This window comes from Ictidomys tridecemlineatus, chromosome 1 (genome assembly GCF_052094955.1).
Source record: "Ictidomys tridecemlineatus isolate mIctTri1 chromosome 1, mIctTri1.hap1, whole genome shotgun sequence".
Taxonomy (NCBI): Eukaryota; Metazoa; Chordata; class Mammalia; order Rodentia; family Sciuridae; genus Ictidomys; species Ictidomys tridecemlineatus.
Window position 1 is genome coordinate 216,963,606 of NC_135477.1, and position 23,699 is coordinate 216,987,304.

Genomic DNA, 23,699 nt, shown 5'->3' on the forward strand with positions numbered 1-23,699 from the left:
AGATGGAAGGGAACCTAAAGGCCCAGCTTGTGACAAGGACCTAAACATGTTTAAATGTAGAGCTAAAGCTGGAAAGCCAGCCTCATGGCTCAAGCTAAATCCTTTCCCACCAAACCATGCATGTTTCTATGTGCTTGAGCCAGTTATTGACATCCCAGATTATAAATGGCTCAGATGTCCCATCTGGATCGGATGTTTGGAAGTCAGTTAGAGATTGTTCTATGATGGAGCTCCAGGGAATTTATCTCACTGTATGTGAACATGTTTACAGAAAGAAGTTCACATTACTCTCAAAGGTTTCACATTACTCTCAAAGCAGTTCATGGTTATAAAAAGTATAAGAACTTCTGTACATATTCAGGAGTTGAATGTATGTATTGAATAGCAAATTGGATTTAGATTAAAGGTGCCTCTGACCCCCACTAATCAAACAAAAGACTTTTTTTTTCTCCTAAATGATCATGGTGCCTAGTGTGTGGTGAAACAAAATTTTATATACTGTAAGTGGCAAAAAAATGGTACAAAATTTTTAAAAAGTCATTTTGCACTCTTGAATCCTTCAAGTGCATAGAAGAAGGATGGGTGGAGTGGAGGGAGGGGAATAGGGGGCCGGGGGAAGTGCTGGGGACTGAATTGGAGTGGATTGTGTTCCATGCTTCTGTGATGATGTCAGGGTGTATCCTGGTATTGTATGTAACTAAAAAGAATATAAAGAAAAGCTTTAATGAATCCAGAGGACCAGCTTTTACCCTTTATTTTCTTCTCAAAGATAAAAAAAGAAGAATATATTCTAAGGAAGCAATTACTATGTAATTAGAAAAAGAAAGTATTTAAAAATTATGTATGAAGGTATTCATGCACTTTTGTTCATAATATAGAAATTAGGCACCAAACTGTCTAAAAATTATAGTTTTAGAGATCATTTAACATCATGAAAAATTATGACAAGTTGTGATGCTGACAAAGTCACAGCATAGACAGTGTAATCACAATTTGCATAGATGTGACCAGACGAATGTATGATAACAGAGATTCTCTTTCATTAATAGGATGTTTCTCTTCCTTCCTTATTCTTTTTTACTGTTGTATTTTTCAAAATTGTCAAATCGACTGCATATTTTTATAAATCCCCCAAATGTTAAACTATATTGTCCTATTTGAATTATGATTTACCTAATGTTAAACTGTATTTTTATCCCATTTTAATTATAATTTACTTAAAGAATGTCTCATCCTGATTTTTTAGTTTCTACATTTAAAAATGTTCCATCACTTATTTTGGGCCCAACGTTATTTCATAATAATTCAGTTACAAGCCTCCTTTATTCCTGCAGTGTCATTTCAGCTTAAATCTTTGTACTTAGCTCTCTTTGAAACTTTGGCTTCTTTTTTCTTCTCCTTTTTGGTCTCTTTTTTCTCTTTTTTTCCCCCTCTGTTTTTTTCTATTAAATCTGAATTCTGTCTACTAATCTTTGGCAGCATTAGTGTCTTTTATTCTCTGCTGGTGGTATGCTCTGTATTTTCAGGGATTCACCACCCCTGTCCTTTGTTTTCTTTTCTTTTTTTTTTTTGTCCTAGTTGTTTAAAGTAGAGGAATCACTTGTAGAATAGCCTCTTCCAAACCTTGGAAGTTAGTATATTCACAATAATTTTGAAATTTTCATTCCCTTTAGTATGTCACAACTATTTTCCCACGGTGTCATGTGTGTACAGGAGTATACATGCACATATGTGCACGTGTGACTTCATGTTTGTGTGTATGTATGTGTATACACATGCATGTGTGTGGCATGTTCTAGTTCTTTCAGGTCAGCATCTCTGTCATTTTCTGTATGCTTTGCAGTAGCAGGCTCTTGGTACAGCTGACTACTTGTTTTCCTGCCCCTGTTCGGTCCCCTTTGAGAACTTGCCATGGGGTCTCAGACTATAGGCAAAGCAGGGAGCTGCTCTAATTCACTATGGTACCAGCTGACTGGCATCCAAACTTTGAAAGCTTTGATAAGATGATGCAAATTGGGTTGGCTCTGTGGGCTTTCCAGCTGCTACCCAGCTTGGCCAGAGATAGTCAGGGTGACTTTTTAAAAATCTCTCGCCAATTTGCAAAAAGAGACATATATTATAGGACTTGGTGGAACTCAATTTTTATACTGTATTTGTGAAAGCAGACTGAGTTAAAATGGCACCTTGAGAACAGTGCTAAGAGCAAAATCAAGAGACTTCCCGGGTCAAAAATCAAGGGCAGAATTTTTAGGATGAACATTTTTATGTGCACATTGGAATTCAAAGTAGGAACTTGTAATTGAAGTACTATGCTTATTTATTTCCATAAATCTAAGGTCTGGTTTTGAAGTTGGCTCCAGGGTACATCCATCAGCGCTGAGCCTTGAAAATTTGCCTGCTAAATCAAATGTATGATGAAAAGCACAAGACAAATATGACACTGGCTTACAATGTGCAAACACCCGTGGCTGTATTACCGAGCACTCGGCTTGACGTCTCACAATGGAGAAAAATGTACATGGATATGCTTTCTGCCATTGGGAGCTCTTCATTCTCCATCTAGAAGACAGGGCTGCGTGGAGAAAAGATGACTTGTGAAACAAAATCTTCATCCTAAGGTTATTTTCTTAAAACTTGAAGTCACATGGATGAACTATAGGCTTTATTAAATTTGCTTGGTTGGAAGCAAGTAGGCAAATTGTTCGTGGTGCCTAAAGGTGAAAAAATGGTGGTGAGAGCCCTGATTGACAGAGGGCTGACAGATGCTGATGCTGTCTTCATGGCCCTTGCTGTGATTGGCCTTTGGAAATAATGTGAAACTATTACTTGTGAAATATTATTTACCCCTCAAGTTGTTCTTTGGCCACCCAAGTCTCCCCTTGCTATCCTCTCTTACAGTGCTTTCCCTCTCTTTTATTTCTTCTTCAATTTATCAACAGCCTCCTCTCAAGAAATTCTAATTTTCAGGAATGGGCAAACTCACTTTTATGCAAATATAGTACATATTAATTGCATCTGGATATTTGAATTTGGCACTATACTCTTATTTTGGAACAAAATGTATGTGTCCCATAAGCAGGTGGGTGAAGCATTTGATGCTTTTGTGTGGGGAGGCCCAGTTTATAGGAGCTCTTTTGTTTATAGCCTGGTCTTCAACCTGTGTCTGTCATTAAGAAAACGACAAATAGAAGCTCTTCTGGTATCGGGAGTCTGGCTTCTTGTTTAAAATGTCTTGCCCCTTTTTTTCTTACCATGATGCATTTTAATTTTCAAGGAAGAGCCACTTTATCAACTTTGGTGTCAAATAAAATTGAAAAAGAAAATGCAGAGTGTTGGAAAAAGATGGTGGAAACAATTACATTCCCGGCTTGGTGCTTATTGATCAACTGTCCAACAGATTCTGACTATATTTAGATCATTTGGCTTTGGCTTCCCCAGGTCAGTGTAGAGAAGGCTGTTTTGTAACCTGATCTTTTTTTGCAGAGAGAATAAAACTGCCTGAAGGACAACATAGAGCATCAGGGAGGGATGAAATAAAGTTTCAAGTGCTGTCTCAAACAGCAGATGTAGCAGAATGGCTTTTCAAAAAAAAAAAAAAAAGTTGCCTTTCACATGTCATTCTAAAAATATACCTAAAAGGACCTAAAAAAAAAAAAAACCTGATAGAACTAGAGAATCAAGCTGTGATTATACAAAAGCAATATGCAGATCACGGAAGTTAAAAAAATGCATAAAGTAAGATATATTAGAGCTTTCTTAAGTTCCAAGGGAGCTTTTGATAATATATTCAAAACAGAAATAAAAAAAAAAGGTATCAGAGAGCTTATAGTCCCTAGGGGCCTGCAGAAGATTACAGAAATTATTTACTAACAGAGACAGGTCAGGTAGAATGCCTTATTCCTTTTGACTTCTCATCAATCTTTTCCTTTTTAAAATTTGTTTTTGGAAAACTTTACATGATGAGCTCAACCTGGCTGACTCGAGTTGTCCCTCCGTGTGAACTCTAGTTATCTGTGCGTCTTACAGAGGTCCCCTTTAGGTGCTCATTGTATGGCTTGTCACTCTAACTGGGCATGAAGCTTACTCAGGTCAAGAAACATCTTTCATGTCCTTGGAATTTCCCCTGTAGTTTCAGTGCAATGATTATGCTTGCAGATGGTGTTCAAAGAATGTTGCTGGCTTCCAGATTTAAAAAGTGGAAAGATCTTCAACTGCGCCCTTCTAGATTGATATTTATACGTTATATTCTAAAAAAAACCTGTGGAAATCCAGGTGAGATAAAACCGGGAGGAACAAGTTATAGTAACAATAGTGAGAATATAAAGACCTTTCACTTGTCTTGACATGAGTAAGAAAGATGACAAGAAGCAATAATACAACGACCTTACATTTCTATAGACTCTTGATTGTGCTGAGAATACTTTCATGTAACAAAGAACAGGGGATAAAGGAAAATAGAAATAAATGCAAAGAAATCTAGGTATTAAAAAAACAGAAGTTCCAAAGAAAGATAAAAAAAAATAGTCAAGAATAAAGAAGTGAAAGGAGAACTTACTAACAACTTGGAATAGTTATTGGCTAAATAGCACATTGGGCTTGGTATCAAGTAAATATTTACAATGTTGATGTTCTTGTAGCTGTCTATAAATCATCACATGTTTTGACTTGTTTTCTACCAGGTATGTAGGGGAGAGAGTGTTCTGGATTCTCTCACTCTTTCTCTCTTCCATTTTCATTCATTAGCGTTAATATTGACACTCATTTGATTGTCTTTACTCCAAATATTCCAGCACATGATAGACAAGATAAATGATACTCAGCTTCAGTATTATTTCAGTGATTTCACAAACATCCCAGCTACTGTCTATAGAGAACATCACGGAAGTTTGTTCTTGTTTAGGGTTTTGAAAACATCCTAATTTGAGGCAGGTCTCAAATTATTGTCAAAAATGCTGCATGTAATAACTTATTATAAATACATTTTGAGAAGAACATATAGAATTAATTTTAAATATGGAACTGAAAAAAATGCAGATAAAAATGTTCTGTCCGGCATGTGTCAGAAACTACCAAAAGTCTTAAAATGACCCATATTCCTGCTTAGGAGGGATAAACTGAGTATTTGAAATGCTAATTGAACTGGTGAGCTCCAGGAGCATTCTGGAGGTGGTGTCTCTTACTTTTGATTTATTTTGTTCAGAAACGATTTCCCTTCAATTGATGGGCAGATGACCCACTCAGAAATGTCAGGATTAGTAAAAGTTTGAAAGCAGGTCATTAAAAAAAAAAGATATGAATAATGGTGAAGATAAAATGCATCAAATCCTTAGAAGGTTTTGGCTATCTCCAAACAAGACACATTTGCTTCAGTTAAATTGTGTTCCTGTTGAGAACAATATCGTGGTGGCAGAGCTTTAACTTAATTGCCTTTTGCTGTTGAAAGCATGGATTGACTATCTTCAAGATTCATAGATCAACACTCTTGTGATCAACACTACTTTTCACAGATTGAGTTTTGAAGAATGCAGAGAATTCTTTTCTTTGGCAGATTGGAGACCCACGTTCCAGTCCTAGCTCTGGTATTCTGGTGGCTGTAGTGACTGGGAGAATCAGTTAAGCTCTTTCAGCTCAGCTGCCTCAACTTTAAGAAGGGATAATGATATCAGTCCTGCCTTATAATAATAGTGATCATTTCCATTTCTAAATATCTGCCATATGTTTGGTTCTTGCTGTTCCTTTGGCATATGTTGTCTGTAAGTCCCTCATCCATTCTGCAAGGAAGGATTATCATTCATGTTTCACAATTGAAAGAGTTGAGGCTCAGATTACTTAAGTAAACTGCCCGAGGTCACAGAGCTAACAAGTGACAAAGCCAGGATATAAGTCTTTATATATAAGCGAGTTCGCAGTGCCCCTGCCATGGGCATTTTGAGGGTCATTTAAAATGACATGTGAAAAAATGTTTTGAAATAATAAATTTCTCTAAATGCATGTTACTATTATCACTATCATTTATTTATTGAGTTGCTTATAAGTACTTAGTGCTTATAAGTCAAATTTCGTTTGGGATTAACTATGGGATTAGATATTTTCCCTAATGTAGTATTGTATAGGTATATTATAAATATTCCAAGTAGAAAACTCTTTTGGATCAGTTTCTTTTAGACCATTGTTTGGAGAAATTTTTTTTGGAGTAGCAAATTTACTCATCAAAAGTGAATGTTTTGAGTAACAAAAACTAATCAGATGTAATCTAACTTTCAGAATCAGCAGAAAAACCCTTGGAACTATGAAAGCTGTTGGAAAAACTCCAAAGATGAGAGAAATATACTATAGGGTTTAGCTTATCTGCTGAAAATTCATGTGTTCACAAATGCTCCAGACCAGCGGTTCAACTTCCTCTGTCTCAGTCTTTGCTGTTTATTTTTAGAGTCTACAATGAACAATAGGGTTTCTGAAATTTACTTGAAGAGTTTATCTTTGATTTAGAGGTATAAGATTTCCTGTGTGACGATGGCTGGGAATCCACACAGCTCTCCTAAAATAAGCACCAAGTTTTGGAAAGAATTTTCTCTTATGGGAAGCATCCTCTTCCCAAAGATCGACACCAGCATAAGATAGATAACCACCCAGCCCTCAATCTCCCACCCAAGGAGGAAGCGGAGGAGAATCAGTCTGTTAAGAAGACAGGAACTGGCCTTTAAAATAGGTTAACATTCAAGACAGACTTTTCCTTTGGTCTTTTGGAAGAACTGGTAATGTCACAGTGAAAGTCCACAAAATTCTGTAGAGAAGTCAGCTGAGCCCAGAAATGTGCTATTCTCTATAATTTCCTCAGCTTGCTTATGTACATGTTTGGGTAAAAAGGCCTACATAGGAAGTAGTGAGGATTAAATGGTATAATTATGTGTAACTCCAGGCACAAATCAATCCCCCTGTTGAATTCTAGACCATTCTAAGTAGTTTTCCCTGTTGTTCTTCAAATCTCACTGTGAACTATTTATTCTCTTGGCCCATATAGATATTAGAAAAATGCTTACAAGTTGAGAAGTGATGGAGAGGCTGGCTTTCCAGCATCACTAAGCATTTGTGTTGGGTGAAGTGTGGCCTTTGTTTGGGTTTGGCAAAGTTTCATGATGGGACTAGCGTATTACCGAGTTGGATGGCCAACTGGCTGCTTGTCTTTGGTTATCTTAGTGGAATGCATGTAAGGCTGCATTTCTTCTTCAGGTTCTCCTTTCAGGGATTTGGACATATCTGGATCTCTCCTGGATAAGACAGGAGCCCATCTGTGAAGCTAGGACTATTATATGGTCAGGCTCAGTTTTCTTCGGCTCAGAGCCTGAATTTGGCTGAATCTGAGCAGACAGGGTGGAATAAATTAAGCTAATTATGCAAGTGCTATTTGTAAGGAGGAAAGCTGGACACCAGCCCTGCTTTGCTGTTTGCATTTGGTCATGTTCTTTCTTGAGCAGGGGAACAAGAGGGCAGAATAACATTGTCCCTGAAGCCCTTAGCCTATAGCAATCAGATCAGTCAGTAGTAGGAAGTAAGATGCTGGCCAGTTGTGTGGCTCAGCCCTCTTTGTGTAAATTCCTGGGTCAGGGTGAGGGTATTCTTGCCATAATGCTCTTTAATATGACTTTGGGACTTGGGAGGCAAAATCAATGTCCTAAGCTCTAGGGACTCAACTTGGGCTCTGCTTTACCTCTGGCCAGTGTCCTCTAGTGGCAAGAGCTCCGATGCAGGAGTCAGGAATTATTCTTTTCCTGCTGATTTTAGACAAGTTACTCATTTTCCTCTGTGTGAGGGCATCTCTAAGCCAGGCCTCAGCACAAACAATCTAGGATTCTTGTGGTCTGCCTCTTCCTGGGGCATAGAAGTGTGTCTGTGTGCGTGTGCGTGTGTGTGTGTGCGCGCGTGCTTGCCCACATCAGTGCTCAGTCCCCCTTTTCTTGGAATGTTCCTCCAAACTGCTCTTGGCCCCTCTTCTATTATCCAAATTTCTCTGTGCAGAAGAACAAGATTAAGTCTGAATGGATCATTGTTTCTGGTAAGATAAACAACAGCTGATAAAGTCAGGGGCTGACCTATTTCTGAAGCAGACAACCAAGGAGAAGTTTATGGTTTTCTGTTCTTTAGACTTAACCAGTTTTTCTTCTTCGAACATATTTTATGGCACTTGACTAATCACCCTGGTAATATGTTGCCGAAGTTTTCTTGGCTCTAAATCAAAGTCTCCAATGTACTAGCACATAGGCTCTGGAGGGCCCAGACAACAAGAAAACAGCAAGGGGTGGGAGAAAGCACTCATGAAAAATTTAAAAGTTAGATTCCAATAGAAAGATAGAGAATGGGGATAATTAATTTCTGGAAGAATTCAAGTGACCAATACATAAAAAAAAGAGGCCTAATCAGATAAGAATAGGAATGCTTCTACTTCCCCTTGTGATTTTGGCAGAAATGTAAATGGTTGGTGCAACCTGGTGTGTTGGTGAGTTGGAGGAACTGGGTGTACTCTTGCAGCCACCTGCTACCACCTTTCAGGAGGGCAGGTGGATCAGGAGTATTGAAATGTAAAATGGACAGCTCTTTGCTCAACAGTTTGCAGTCTGGGATTTATCCTAAGGAGGAAACTACACAAAAATGAAAACACATTTATGTAGTATGTTTGCAAATGCGTATATAAGGGGAAAACTAGAAATAACATCAGTATTTATCAATAGGGTACAGGCATGGTGAATTATGGCAAATATCTGCCACAAAATCTGAAATCTCATGTATTCAATAAAAAAATAGTGCAGTGCTTCAGATATTGATGTGGAAAATGGAGTGATACAAAACAGGTTGTTAGAACTGTTACATTTATATAAAGTTATAATAGTAGATGCATGAGAAGTTGTTCATTTAAATCTTAACAGGAAGGATTGTATACTTTTACTGTTTCTGATTTGACTTCAAGTTGTGCTGCTTATCTATTTTTCTTCCTTAGAAAAATTTATTTCAACTTTCTTATTCTTGGTAAAAATGGGGATAACAATACCAGCATCTTACAGGTCATTGTGAGAATTGCAGTAAAACCCATGTCAAGCACCGGGATGGAGTAAAAACAGTCTTTGATTTTTTTTTTTTCACTCAGAGTCTTCTTCTTTCTTTCATTATTTGAGTACAAACAGCTGTGTTCATATGCCCAAGATTCAAAGAGACATGGGCTTTGAATAGCTCCCATTTATTTTAATGCAGGAAGAGCCCTAGTTCCAAATATGTGGAAAAGTATTTTCCTAAGGCTGCAGTCTGTCAGAAAATGGCCATATTGAGTCATTGTTTTCTGAAGCCAAGAGAGGAGATTGAATGACTGGCACTGATGGGCGGCCTAAAATAATACCTCATTCTTGTCATCCTTAGGCAGCTTTAAGACCAAGTGATTTTGGATAGATCTACAGTTTTCCTCTTGGTTTGCAAGAACAATGCTTTTGTTGTTTATGCTCTTAAACAACAGAGCTTTGTCCTATGCTCAGGAGCATGCAAGCCAAACAGAAGACTTCCTGAAGTCCACCCCATTTATTGAGAGGTGCGGATTCCAAGTGGCAAGTAGACAGGCTCAGCATCAGCCACCTGCAGAGGACCCACATCATCAGCAAAGTGAAATGGCCAGGTCTCATGGGAGAACAATAGCCAATTGGGTTTGGGATTCAGTTCTCTGATACTGTGCTAAACTTGGCGGAGTCAGCCACTTTACAACTCTATTCACTCAGGGCCCACTTTGCGCTATAAAACAAACAAATAACTTTATTTTGCTTTCTGAGTCTGAGTCTTACAAATAAAGGCGATATTTGAATGTTTTCACTTTGGAAATTTCTGGTCCATGGATCATTATTTTTCATATTGTTGTGTAATCTTTTCGGAACTCTTGACGCTGTGGAATAGAAGATAATTGGGGTTGAAGAGTTTACATTAATGGTTAAAGGATCATTAGAACACAAATTAGCCTCTCTGTCCTGTACCCCCACTCTCATGTCTCTTTACTGTACTCAAATAATTCCGGGCTTGCTACTATGCTGCCACACCTATGTGTAATTTTCACTTAGCAATAGGTCAAGTCTAAGTTGAGTGTATAAAGTTGGGAACTGATTCTGAGTCTTCGTGTTGAGACCTTGCCATGCTCTAGGCTTTGTGTTAAGTGGTTTGAATTCCCTGTCTCAGTGTTTCTATAGGACTGGGCACCAACGACTGGCTTTACAAGAAGGGGCAATGAAAATGCAGTTTCCTTGTCTCTATTCTAGAACCATGGCATGAGCATTCTGTAAGGGGAGTCAGGTATCTACCATTATACAAGTTCCAGGGCCACTGTGAGTTTATAGTGCTCCACTCCTCTTATTTCTGTTCTTAAATTATCACAGTAAATGAATAAACAAAATAAAGTCCTATGGACTCTGAGACACAGAGCTAACCATATCTCTTTAGTTGCTTATCACAGTAAATGTGCTTCCAGAGCCAAATTACTTTGGGGGAATTCTATGGTATTCACTTTTGTTGTGAGAAATCTTTCCTTGCTTGGTGGTAGCCTGCACTCTGGACATAAAGAGGGACCATAGAGGCTATATAGCTTGTATAATGTGTGTAGCCCTGCATGGAGAAGTGAACCCATATCATTCTCCTTGACCCAGGACTATGCATACAGGAGCTGGCTTATGCCTGAGAGAGGTGGCTGATGTGGTGGTGTGATTCCCAGGCCCAGAAAGCCCTGCCTGCCTTCTGCATGTCTTCATTGTCATGCTCCATGGGGCCTGAAATATTCACTAGTGGTTTTTTTTTTTATTTGCTTCTCAGCTTTATTTCTGGAAAGCCCTATAAAATGAAATACCAGTTGGAAGGTAGCAGAGACATTTAATCATATTTTCACAGGCTAGTTTTATCTATGGCTCTGGGAATGGCTTAGAAAGATTCATCTGGTGAGAAGAGAGGGTAGAGGTCCCTTTGTGGGTCACTTTGGAGGAGGAAGCTGGTGAACACAGGGAGACTGAGTTTGGGGCAGGGGAGGGGGCAAAAGTAAGAGAAGGGCTAAAGATCACTAGACCTGTCTCCATTCTAAGGGTTACTATGTTAGTTGGCTTACTGTCACTGTAACAAAATACTTGACACAGGCTACTTAGGAAGTAAAGAGAGGTTTATTCTAGTTCAGAGTTCTACTCCAAGATGGGATAGCCACAGTGGTTTGGGATTTCAGCAGTGATTGCACATCATGGTGGGAGTACATCATGGAGTAAACTGAACACGAATCAGGAAGCAGAGAATGGGACCAGGGTCCCACAATTCCCTTCAGGGACATGTTTCTAGTGACCTAAGCACCTCCCAATACTGCTATCCTAGGACCAAGCTTTTACATATAGAACTTTAGGGGACACATCTGAACTAGAGCAGTTATTTTATTTCTTAAAATTCTCCAGCACCTCCCATGCTCCTCTTCTTCAGTGAATACCTGGTGCTGCGTAATGGTCCCTTTGGCCACCTCCTAGACACAAGCAATGTTTCAAGTGGTGACGCCTCAATGGTATGAATGGGTTCTGGGAGGGGGATTCCATGTCCAATTCTGTCACTGAACCAATTGAGGGAGAAGGCAGAGATAAAGACCCACTGCTGAGTCCTAGATACCCCTTAACCCCCAATCCTTCTTCTGCCAGGAACAGGATAAGTAGAATCAAAACAACTTAGCTTAGCTCATTCAACTCTTAGCCAGGCCCTACACAAAGCTTTCAAATATGTGATTATTTCTGGCAATCATAGTGGGCTTTACTGCATTTCTTTTTTTATATATATTTATTTTTCAGTTTTCGGTGGACACAACATCTTTATTTTATTTTATGTGGTGCTGAGGATCGAACCCAGCGCCCCACGCATGCCAGGAGAGCGAGCGTGTTACCGCTTGAGCCACATCCCCAGCCCCTTTACTGCATTTCTTTATCAACTTGCTGAGAAAGATCAGAGATGGTTCCTGCCTATAGCAAAGTTTGTCTCAGGTCTATTAAGTCTTAACATTTGATTTCATTGTAATTCTGATCTTGCCCTACATTTCATTTTTAGGCCTTTTTTGTTTGTTTGTTTGTTTTTGCTAAACTGAAATGTCCCCCAATTTGTTCAGTGTTTGTCTTTTAGTGCTAGTTTATGTGGCAAGTGGTACAGATTCATTAATTTACTCAGCAGTGAGTAACCACCTTCTATGAAGAAGAGTGACAGGAAGGGCTCACAGTGATGGACATCATTGTTCTTGGTCTAGATCGTGGGTGCCAGGGAAGGGTGTGCTTAAGGGTGGGTATTTGTGTCAAAGCTGAGGATGTCAAAGCTCATGAGTGAGTGAATGAACAAGTGTGGAAGTCTATACTCCTTCCCCAGTGTACACATTTCTTGACCAAGCACATTATGTATTTTCCTTTTCCCTTCTCAGTGAGTCTGTCTAACTCTCAGTTAATATTCTCCCTCTCTGAAAAGTCCCTCATCGCTGAGAGGAGACGAGATAATTAGCTTCAATGTTCTTCCATTTTTAAGCTGGGAATTCAGCATGAATTTCAGACACAGTTCATGTATTGTGGATAATCAGCACAGCTATTCATGATAGGTAACTCTCCCTCTCTCTCTTTCTCTCTCTCTCTCTTTTTCCCTCTCCATTGGAATCTCTTTCGGTTAGCATACCAGGGATGAAGATTAATGACTTCCATTACTTTTTTTCCTTTCATGCAGGAATCTTTAACTAGCCTGAACTTTGTGCCAACTATCATATGTATCATATCGACTGCAATTACCCCTCTATGTCACGTCCTAGGTATGGGTCCTTGTGTGAAGCACTAAATGAAGGGCAGGGTGAAAAGTGTCAAGTTATAACCAGGCAGAAAACTGACAATTAACAAACAGTGACCTATCCACCTTATTGTGTTATTCCCTTGGAGGCCTCAAGAAACATGTGATGAGAATAGATATGTTTCACCACATCTACCTGTTTAAATAATTTACCTTTGTCTTGAATATTGTGTACATTTATTGTAATAAAATTAATAAACAAAATGATAATTTTATTGAACACTCACCATGTAATGGGCTCAGTTGTAGGCATGTATTTGCTCATAATCTTCACGCCAGTCCTAGGAGATAGCATGGCACCCTTTTACATTTGAGGAAACTGAGGCAAAGTGCTATTAAGTAGTTTGCCCAAGATCCTGCAGGAAAGGTTAGAGCTGGGATTTGAACCCAGGCAGTCTGGTTTAAAATTTTATGCCCTCAACCTCTATGTTCTACTGCTTTACATCTTTGCTTTTAGAAGCGAAGATATAATTTTAGCATGACATTAGTAATGTACCTCCCAAAGTTTTCTCTTACTAATTACATAATTACCAATTTTTGTGTATACCATGTCATAATACTTTAGAGAAACTTAGACACAGAACAAGACCACAGAAAACTGATCCTGTGTTAAGGTCTCATTACTTACAAGAAGAGTTTTGACTATGTGAGTTTAAAAATTGATAGTTTGTGTTACACTTAAGTGTAATATATTTTAGAGTCTTGTCACATGCATTATTAGTATGGTTCTGTATGTTCATGTTCTTAGGAGAGACTGAATTAATAATACACAGGGCTGTGTTGTGGCTTAGTGGTAGAGTGCTTGCCTAGCATGCATAGGCCCCTAGGTTTGATCCCCAGTACCACAAAACAAACAAACAAATGAACGAATGAATAAACAAACCAACCACTAAGAATTCCCCCTATGTGCAAAAGGCACAGTCATTTTCAGGTCTGTGTGCCCAGATAAAGTGATTTGTTTTCTGAACAAAGAATATAAGCTTAGTACCTAAAGTGACCTCAGACTCACATCTTTATTACTCATGATTTTTAATTTAAATTAAAATTTTTTTTGTTAAGATGAGGCAAGTCTTCTCATTGACATTTTCCAAGCAAGTATTTTTCTTTCAGTTAACATCCTGAGATGCTGGCTCCCAGTGGTAGAGTTAGAACTGTCAGCTGCTCCCTACCAGGGAACATCCCACAGACTGGGGTTTCTTTAGCAGGTCTTAGCATAGTGAAAATACAGGGGCTATTTATCCATGTCACCTGGGATGGAGTTAATGCCCTGCTAGTCTTAATTGGTTTGATGTGCTGACATGGTGGGTCTGAATGTTTCCTATAATTTTCTCATGAGTGACTTTGGCTCCATAAACTAAGGGCTAGGCAAATTAGCTTGTGGGCCCAGAAATCATTCTTGGCCCAAGTCTGCAGAAACTTCTCAGTCAACCATAGCTGCTCTGATACTTGAGATTTGCTGACAATTCTTCATTCAGAAAAAGGTTTGCATTCCTGAGTTACTTTTCTGTTGGGGATCATCTTAATCATTGTCTCTGGGGTTAAGATCAAGGAAATAGGACCAAGAACTGAACTCAGCTGTTTGGGTGACTCTTGGATCCATGAGCTTCTTAGCCAGTATCTGATGCAATAGCTAACAAATATTAACTGATGGTGATGACGGGAAAGAGTTTCTCTAGCCAGAACCTGCTAATATAAGTACTAATGAATTGAAAAGGATGCCTGCTATAGCAGACTCTGACATGTTGCATTAGCAATTTTAGGCAAAAGAAGATTATAGTACCTAAAATCATATCTATATAAATATCTCTATCATATCTATCTATCTATCTATCTATCTATCTATATGTATATAGACAGATATAGATACAGATACACACACACACACACACATCAGTTCTTGCTTTGGTCATAGAATTGTGTTTCAATAGGGTATAGAAAATAAATCTCCAGGAAAATGCCCAGTTACAGGCACATGTCTCAGGTTTTTGTGATCATTATGATTCTAAGAGGGAAGGCAGTGCTGTTCTTTTAGAAAATTCTTATGAATGTGGTTTGGGGTGAACATTAGTAACAAATGAACAGTTTAATGTTGAGTTAAACAAAACTTTTGGTGTTTTTAAGGGCCAAGGATCAAGCCAGGGGTCAGTTGAAAACTCAGTCACATGTCGACACAGAGAATGTTCAGAAGTTGTGAAAACTCAATTCCAAACTTGCCCTATGATTGTTGGCCATTGTCTTAGGCAGCAAGATAATTTTCTTTAAAGTTGTAGGTGGTGAGTTTTTTCTATGGGAAATTTTTGGGTAATGACTTACATAACACAGTTTAGAATATTCTTGGCTTAGTTGGTTGAAAATAGAGATTTGAATATGAGAGTGCAGGGGATTTTAATGGAATTTTATTAAGGGAGTGAAAAGCAGGGAGTTTGATTCAATGCCAGTATTCAATGCCAGTATTATCTTAAGGACTTGTTTTTCATTTTAGACTAAATAATCTGTATTATCTTTGAGTAAAAGGGACAACAGTGCTAATAGCCTGACTTTCTCAGAAGTTTCTCTTTCCATGTGGTCACCATAGTTAGCAGCACTGTCAAATAAATACAGGTTAAATTAAATAAAAAACTGTTTAAACAGAGCAGAAATAGTCTTCCCTGGCTAAATTGGACAATTAAAAGAATAAACCCTGGGAGGAAACTTCCAATGGATTATAATTTTTCTATTCTCTATATATTGTTGTTTTTTCTTCCTGGAGTCAAATCTCCAGTTGAATTTAGTCAATTATCTACAGCAAACAAAAAGTGCATAAATGTCTCTTCCGTTACTGCTGTTTATATTTTACCACTAAACAAAGCAAGTTTTTCTTTTTAGCTTTTACCTTTCGGAACTTATAAATCCAACAACACAAATTGAATATTGTGTAACTTCTGTTGTCACTTTGAAAGCATAATGACGGGATTTAGTTATTTAAAAGTTTACTGAAAAATTTTTGTTGTTGTTGTTGTTGCTAGTATTATACTTGCTACAAAATTTGTTAAAGAAACAATTTGCTAAGGACTTGGAAGGAAATGTCAGCAGGTAAAGAACGTTAAAGTATCCAAATTGTGTGGGCTTGGGGTTATGTGTATGTCAATCCTGTTCTGGGGTTATTGTTTATGCTTTCCTATATCAGTCACTTCTATAGTAATTTTGATTTAAAAATGTTTCCCACTGCTCCTTTAATAACTACTAATTTAGAAGTATGTTATAACAAATAACTGGCATAACTAACAGTTAAAATGTAATGGGAAATAAGGGCTGGGGTGTGGCTTAGTGGTAGAGTGCTTGCCTGGCATGTGCAGAGCACTGGGTTCCATCCTCAGCACCACATAAATAAATAAATAAAATAAAGGTATTTTGTCCATCTGCAACTAAAAAATATTGAAAAAAATGTAATGGAAAATAAGCAAGGTATTGTAAAGAAAATACGTCAAACAAAACAAAAAAAAAAAAAAAAAAAAAGGAAAAAGTAAAACAAGAGCTAGTAAGTACAACCTGGACCATGGGGGCACTGTCACTCTCTCTTGTGATTCTGAAGGTATTCTACCCCAACCTTCCCACTGTGGAACATTCTTCTGTGCTCAGTGCCAAGAGTCAGAGGAGGAAGGCAGTAACTTCCCAGTATTCTCTCTAGGTGTAGTTATTTCCTCCCAGATGGGGAAAGCAGGCAATTGTGCTCCTGAACCCCTTTCTCCCTCCTCCCTGCCAGCCCCATTTACCCTTGTTTCTGTGAATGAATGAAAAGGCTGCCCATCTGGAAAGGTAGCTCTAAAACACTTCTGGACAGTTCTCTATTGGCCTCTACAACTGATCATTTTAGTTTCAAGATTATCTCAGGAACATTAAGCCTCTCTCTACTCATACTTAATAAGAATTCATTCTACAAAAGCTTAGGAGAGAGAAAAGTGAAATAAAAACAAAGCCTAGTGAGTTGCCTAAGCTCCTTAATGTGGATCCCTTTCACCGAGCATTACTCCTAACTAAAAATAAAAAGGGAGATGAAAGTTACCTCGGTGTTTTGCTGCTGTGGTGGTTGCCCTCTGGTTTCTGGGGAGCCTCAGGTCCTTTAATGCCGGCAGCGCTGGACTGCCAAGCCAGAGGATCTTGCTCCAGGTTCCGTGGTGGTTTTGCCAGATCACCTGTCCTTTCCTTAGACAAAATGATTTTTCTCTGGTCTTTCCAGGCAAAGTGATTCTAGATAAGCAGATCATTGTGTGGAATATCTCATCTATGTTGCTCCAGTGCAGCCCTTTCAGCTTTCCAGAGCCAGTTAGACTTGTTATGAGGAGTGAACTGATTGGCTGGATCTGGGCTCAGTTTCATAGATTATAGCCCGGCAGTCGGGGAAGCACAAGCCCTATAGTTGCTGTAGCCCAGAGGCCTGCCAGTTCCTGCTTTAATGCATATGTAGTTGTAATTGAGTTCTAGCACGGCCTTGGATGTTTCTGTCCTAAATAGCTGACATTGCATCTTCAAGACTGTGTGAGTAATCCTGACTTTTTTTTTTTTTTTTAAGCGCAGTAAATTAATTACATGCCCCGGGAGGGAGTGATTGTAAGAGGAAAATACTGAACTAGCAGATGATTCGTTTTTAAGGTGCTGTAGTATATGTGTCAAGTTCAACGCAATGAATCTTAAAGCTTCCAGGACATGGCAGGGTTATTATAGCTTTTGGCCATGAATCATAGTCAGGCTGCATTTTGAAGGAGGCTGGCTGATGCGTTTGTTAGCCCAGTTTGTTTGCATGGGGTCTGTACCGTGGTAAAGCTCCAACACGAGCAGGTTAAACAGGATGCCGGTGTGTGAGCACCGAGGGCGCTGGAGTCAGGCAAGTTTCAAGGGTTTCCACCCCCATGGTCCAAAACTGAGAGACGATAATAAATCCTTTTCGGGACACAGGTACATAGCAGTTAGACACAGAAGGAGAAATGTGAAATGACAGCAGCAGTAGTTTTCTTCTCAGAAATCTGAGGCTAATTAAAGACATACACCATGAATAACTAGAAATTTTTATATGTACAAAAATGTTCTTTGCTGGTTCAGTTTATGTGGTAGAGCTGAATGGGAAACCACGAGCTTGTTTTTCAAAGCCTCCTGAGAAGTATATTAAACACACAAGGATACAGCCGAAACAGAAGCAAGTATGTGTGCTAGGATTTGTGGTGGAGCAGATCAAATGGTTCCAGGCAGTCCTTGTTAGGTTTGTGTAATTGTTGGGGGGGAAGCTCTCTTGATAACAGTTTTTGGATAAAGCTGGAGCAGCTTGAAATGAGAAACTACAGAGCATCAGTGTTTTATTATCACTGATAGCATATATTGTCAGACTGAGTAAAAACTGGTAAATGTAAGCAGTTCATATTTTACCTTTACATTATTACTGATTTTCTCCTAGCCTATAATAAAATAGGGCTTTTGCCTATGAAGTTAGTGATTAGAAATAAGTTTTCATCCTTATGAATAATTTTCATACTTTTCTTAATACAGTACCAAACTAGGCCATTTACAAAATATTTTTGAGTTGTTTTCCAGGTTGTTTTTTAATTTAGTTTTCCTTGTTAGACTTACATATTCAAATACATGTTATATATTTGTGTTATATACAAATTTCAAGCATAAATTAATTACATGCCCGGGGAAGGAGTGATTAATTGTTAAGAAGAAAATACTGTTGTGTAAAATATAAACTTCTAATATTTATAGTAATTCCTTGCCAATTACTTTTAAAAGAACATTGATAGACTCATTTATAGACTTATTTTTGGTTGCACCTATTTAAACAACTGACACAATTTAGCTGGCAGGAGAGAAATATTAGTTGTGTTTTCGCAAAATTTTGTTTTTAGATCACACTGGGAATGAGAATTTTATTGTTAAGAGAATTTTCATTTTCTGAAATGTTTCCCCTAAAAGGTCACACCAGGGGACCAAGTTCATAAAAAGAAAGAAGTAATTGACATAGAGTCCTTTTCGGTATCAACCAAATATATGTAAAATAGATAGTCTTAAAGAAATGTAAGTCTGATATATCCATTTAGAGAGGTATTTACTTAATGAAGAAATGGCATACTGAGTTCCTCTATTGAGACAGAATACCAAGTTCATTATTGAGTTTCTATGCCCATAGGTGCTAACAGGAATGGCTGACACATTCTTAGTTATCCAGTTATCTATTCCCAACTGACTGTATTAGTGGAAAAAAGTACCCCATTTATAAAAGGAATGTGATCTCATCTGTCCTGGCGGGTGGGGCCATCTAAGCGTAAGAAGTGGTGGGGTAGAAGGTATCTTAATGGAACAGGCTTCCTGGCTTCCCTTTATTTTCCTAGGCTAGGTACAGCTCTCTTAAGGTAGTTCTTACACTCCCTCTTGCCTTTTTCTGCCTTCATTCTTTAAGTTACCTTGCTTGGGCTATTGCTGATATGCATCAAATACTTATGCTTAATTTTCAAACATGAACCAGCTGCCTGTACAATTCAGAGGGTGTTTGAAACCTAGGGTGAAAGATCTGGGAGAGTCTGGTGGGTCGACACTAGGGGCCTTTGCTTCTTGCATTGGTGCTTCCTGTAGGTCCTTCAGCTCTTCAGTTTTCCTGGAAGTGATGGAGTCACATTTTTTTTTCTTGTGAAGAGCAGCCCAGAAACCTTGGGTGTCCAGTGAGAGTAGGCTGTGGGCAAGATGCTGTGGATAAAGAAAAATATCTCTAAAACAGCAATAATTAATCTTTCTTTTCTCTATTTCTATTTTGAAAATTATTTTTCTCTGACTTTGGAAGTTCTTTTTCAGATAAACTTCTGAAAAATTATGCATATCTCTAAAGACAGATGGATCTGACAAAAGATATATCCAAGAAGGAATGTCTTACGTCACGAGGAGTTTGCTAAATGTTCATGAATACACATTGGCATTTGGAAACTATTAGCACTACCTACTAATGCAATGACATGAATCCAAGTCGAAAAAAAATATTGCTTCTTGATTGGATTATATTTTCCATTTAAAAAAAGACTGTTTTTAGAAAAGTTTGCACTTCCCTAAGACATTTTTTTCCTGTGTTATATATAGGATGGATATGATTGCTTAATCTTGCTGAGAATTGAATTATTTCTAGTTGGCCTTTTCAAAAGAGTTGCTTTCCCACCTTGAACATGTTTTAAAGAGAGTGAAGCAAAACAAATGAAATAAACATCCACCCTTCCCCAAGAAATAAAACATATCATGAAGGAGTTAAATGTTTTCGATTGGAGTCATTCCCTCCTTTTGTGGAGAAAGACATTATTCACTGGTGGAAGAGGAGCTTCAAGACAATCAGTTATTCCATTGTAATTATTTAAGGTCAATCAGTGATATTATTTCCCATTATATTGATCACCAGCCAAAACTGTGTTCCCTTGATTTCTGATTTCAAGAAGCAGATCATCTTAGTGAACTAGTCTGGTTGTCAGTAGGATGGATCATGCTTAGGTTATGAAATATTTCTAAGCCTTTCTCTATGTAAAATGAAAATAATGGCAGGTGTTCTGGTAGTTGATGGGATGGTGAATATTAGAACAACAAAGAGGAAGAGCTCAGGAGAGGATAGTGGAATGTATAATTTGTATTGTGCTCTACCACCATAAACAATATTATGATAGCTACTCATTGCACTAGGGCTAGTGTCTTTTATTTCTAATAGCATTTTCCCAGTAATGAGGAGTACTTTTTTTTTTTTTTTTGGGTACTGGAGACTAAACCCAGGAACACTTAACCATTCAGCCACAAACCCAGCCCTTTTTTGTATTTTATTTAGATTCAGGGTCTCACTGAGTTGCTTAAGGCCTTGCTAAAATTGCTGAGGCTGGCTTTGAACTTGTGATCCTCCTGACTCAGCCTCCCAAGCTGCTGGGATTATGGGCAGGTGCCACTGCACCTGGCATGAGGCATACTTTTAAAGCAAAGCAAGTCTTCATTGTTTGATCTTGAAATGTTATGAAGGCCTTTAGAGTCTCAGTCCTTATCTGTCCATTGCTTGAGTATTAAAAATACCAGTAGCTTTACTGTGGTAAGTAAATGTGGTATTGTATGTGCAAACACATTTAGTTAATTTCCCAGTGCCTTAGGAGTGTCACTTGTTGCAACTATTATTCTAATAAAAATATAATTTGTCAGTTTAAAAATGGTAAATATCAGGTACAATTTTTTACTGGTTTGATTAAATTTCTAAGCTGTCTGATTCCCTCAAAACAGGGTGAGTTTTTTGGCTAGGCTTGTGCCATAATTTTCCTTCCATGTAGATAAAACTCTAAGCCAACAGTTAGATAAGCATTCCTTTGCAGCCTGTGCTTAGCTGTTATTGTCAAGTTTAATGGGACAATGTTTCCTCATAGGAGAAAGTGAGTTAGAAAACAGAATGACAGATATATTTTTTTTATTCCTATCTTGACTCTATTAAATTTCATTAATAGGATAATCATGTAGGTTTTAAGTAAATTCTTATTCCTGGGTCTTTTCATCCTAGGAATAAAATGGAATGGTCAAAAATGATTTTCTGAATAATTTAGAAAGTCAGTCAGCAGTTTTTGAGTCCCTAAATTCTAGCTGGTTCTTCTCTGGAAAATCATTCAAATTTTGTAGCTGGCCACAGCTGTGTCCTGTATTTTAGCTCACTGTTGTCATGAGTTTGATGACCTCCTGTCAGGGGTTTTGGTTCAGCTGAAGCAGTTACCCATGTCACCTGTAGAACCACTTTTTAAAAACGTGAAATAATAGAGGAAATATGCAACCATTGTCCTGGCTTTCTCATACCTTTGGAAAAATCTAAAAGAGCACCCCATCGGTAATTAAAAATTATAGGAAGTGAGTGCTTTTTAAACTTCCTAACAGCACTTTATTCATTCAGCAAAAATCAGGAGTTAGGAGCTAGACACACAAAGATGAATGAACAGGACAAGATTTTCTCAAGGAGTTTACAGCCTAGCAGGTATTTATTTCATGTCTGCAGAATTTTCTCAAGGTAATTCTGGAAGAGAAAGGATTAACTTTGGGATTACTGTTCTTCCCCTTAAAATATTTAATGTACTTTAACAAGTATATTATTATATATTATAGTATATGATATTGTTATGTCTATTATGATAATAATGATACTGAAGGAATGAGTGGCCTGTAGTATATACATGAAAATATGGGGTAGAAATATATACATTCTCTTATAAAATTGTAGAGTCTCTCACCTTATTTAGTCCAGTCACCATATTTTGTAGACAAATGGTGGCTTCAAGATATTACTGGTTTGTTATTTTATTTTTGTAGAATTAAGAAAGGCATCTGGAGTACAGTAGCCTCTTGTTTATCTGTAGTTTCAATTTCTATGGTTTTGGCTTCTGGAAGATTCCAGAAATAAACACTTCATAAGTTTTAAAGTGCACATGCTCTGAGCAATGGGATAAAATCTCTTGCTGTCTTGCTTCAACCTGCCCCAGATGTGAACCATCTGTTTGTCCAGTGTGTCCACACTGTATACACTATCTGTCCATCAATCACTTAGTAGCCTTCTTTGATATCAGATTGGCTGCCATAGAATTCCAGTGCTTTATTTCAGTAACCCTAATTTTACTTAATAATCATCCCAAATCAGAATACTAGTGATGTTGGCAATATGACAAAAAGAAACTATTGAAGTACTTCCTTTAAATGAAAAGGTAATAGTTCTCTAAGAATAAAAGATAGCCTGGGGAAGTTGCTAAGGAAGAACAAATCTATCTATGAAAATATAAAGAAAGAAAAATAAATTTGTGCTAGACTTGTTATTATATCTCAAACAGCAAAAGTTTTGACCATAAAGTATGACAAGTGCTTAGTAAGATGGAAAAGATATTAAATCTTTGTATGTATGTATAGGGTTTGGTACTGTATTTGGTTTTGAGGGTCTTGGAACATATCCTCCTTGGATAAGGTGGACCACCGTACCTAAGACTAGACTTCAGACCTCTGCCCTCATTTTAGGATATTTCTTATATACTACAAATATATTCTATTTAAGGTTGCTTTAAAAAATTGATAAGTTTGTGTGTATTTTGCAGCTAAGACTATCATCATGATATTCAATAGAAGATATATGAATAAGATCTAAGATGTACAATGATGACCTAAGAAATCTAACCTAGACAGGAAAGGAATAAAATTTTACCATTCTAGAAAACCTATTTTCAGTTATTTAGATCTCTGGATTAGTTTCTGTACATTAGTTTTGGCAATGTTAGTGGCCATAACCTATAAAATCTTGGCTTAACCTGGGAGTTTCTCCCTTAACTAATGCCTACCATGGGTGTTCTTGATGGGCAGATTCCTCTCATTTATTCAAGTGATGTTCTTGTGGTGCACTCTCCTTGTCCTGTCACGGCCAGTTTCCAGGTGCTGGTGTTTTGCCAAAGGAGAAAACACATAGAAAATTGCTTACTTTTTGTTGGCCAGGACTTGATTACCTGACCTTGCCTAGTGGAAGGTTGGCTAGGAATATTGACCTACTTGTGCCTGGGAAGAACAGCAAGTTGGTTGGGTGGTTGTCTTGGTTTGGGCTGCCATAACAGTGCCAAAGACTGGGTGGCTTAAACACAATTGAAATATATTTTATTATTATTATTATTATTAATTTTTTTGGTGGTGCGAGAGCCCACACCTAAGGCTTCCTAAGCATGCTAGCTAAGCACTCTACAATGAGCTACAACCTCAGCCTCCAGAATTTTATTTTCATAGTTCTGGAAGCTGGAAGTCTGGGACCAGGGTGCCAGGGGTTGGGTTCTGGTAAGGATCACCTTCTGGGTCGCAGAGGCTGACTT

At 38.0% G+C, this 23,699-nt stretch overlaps 1 protein-coding gene and 1 long non-coding RNA gene across 3 annotated transcripts in view; one reads left to right on the top strand and one right to left on the bottom strand.

Annotated features, from left to right (window-relative positions):
* Nucleotides 1-23,699, top strand: part of Pde4d (phosphodiesterase 4D) — a 1,337,035-nt gene that overhangs the window by 24,834 nt on the left and 1,288,502 nt on the right. The window contains exon 1 of one of the 2 annotated variants that reach the window (XM_078016225.1): nt 17,344-17,367. The exons of the other annotated variant lie outside the window; for it this stretch is intronic. The gene's annotated coding sequence lies outside the window, so the exon portion shown is untranslated. Of the gene's footprint in view, nt 1-17,343; nt 17,368-23,699 lie in introns of those variants that run through there. 2 annotated transcript variants of the gene reach the window in all.
* Nucleotides 9,763-17,324, bottom strand: LOC110597608 (uncharacterized). Its single transcript, XR_002483353.3, has 3 exons — nt 16,895-17,324; nt 13,080-13,133; nt 9,763-9,916 (listed from the first exon to the last, which is right to left on the bottom strand). It is a non-coding gene; the product is annotated as an uncharacterized LOC110597608 (long non-coding RNA).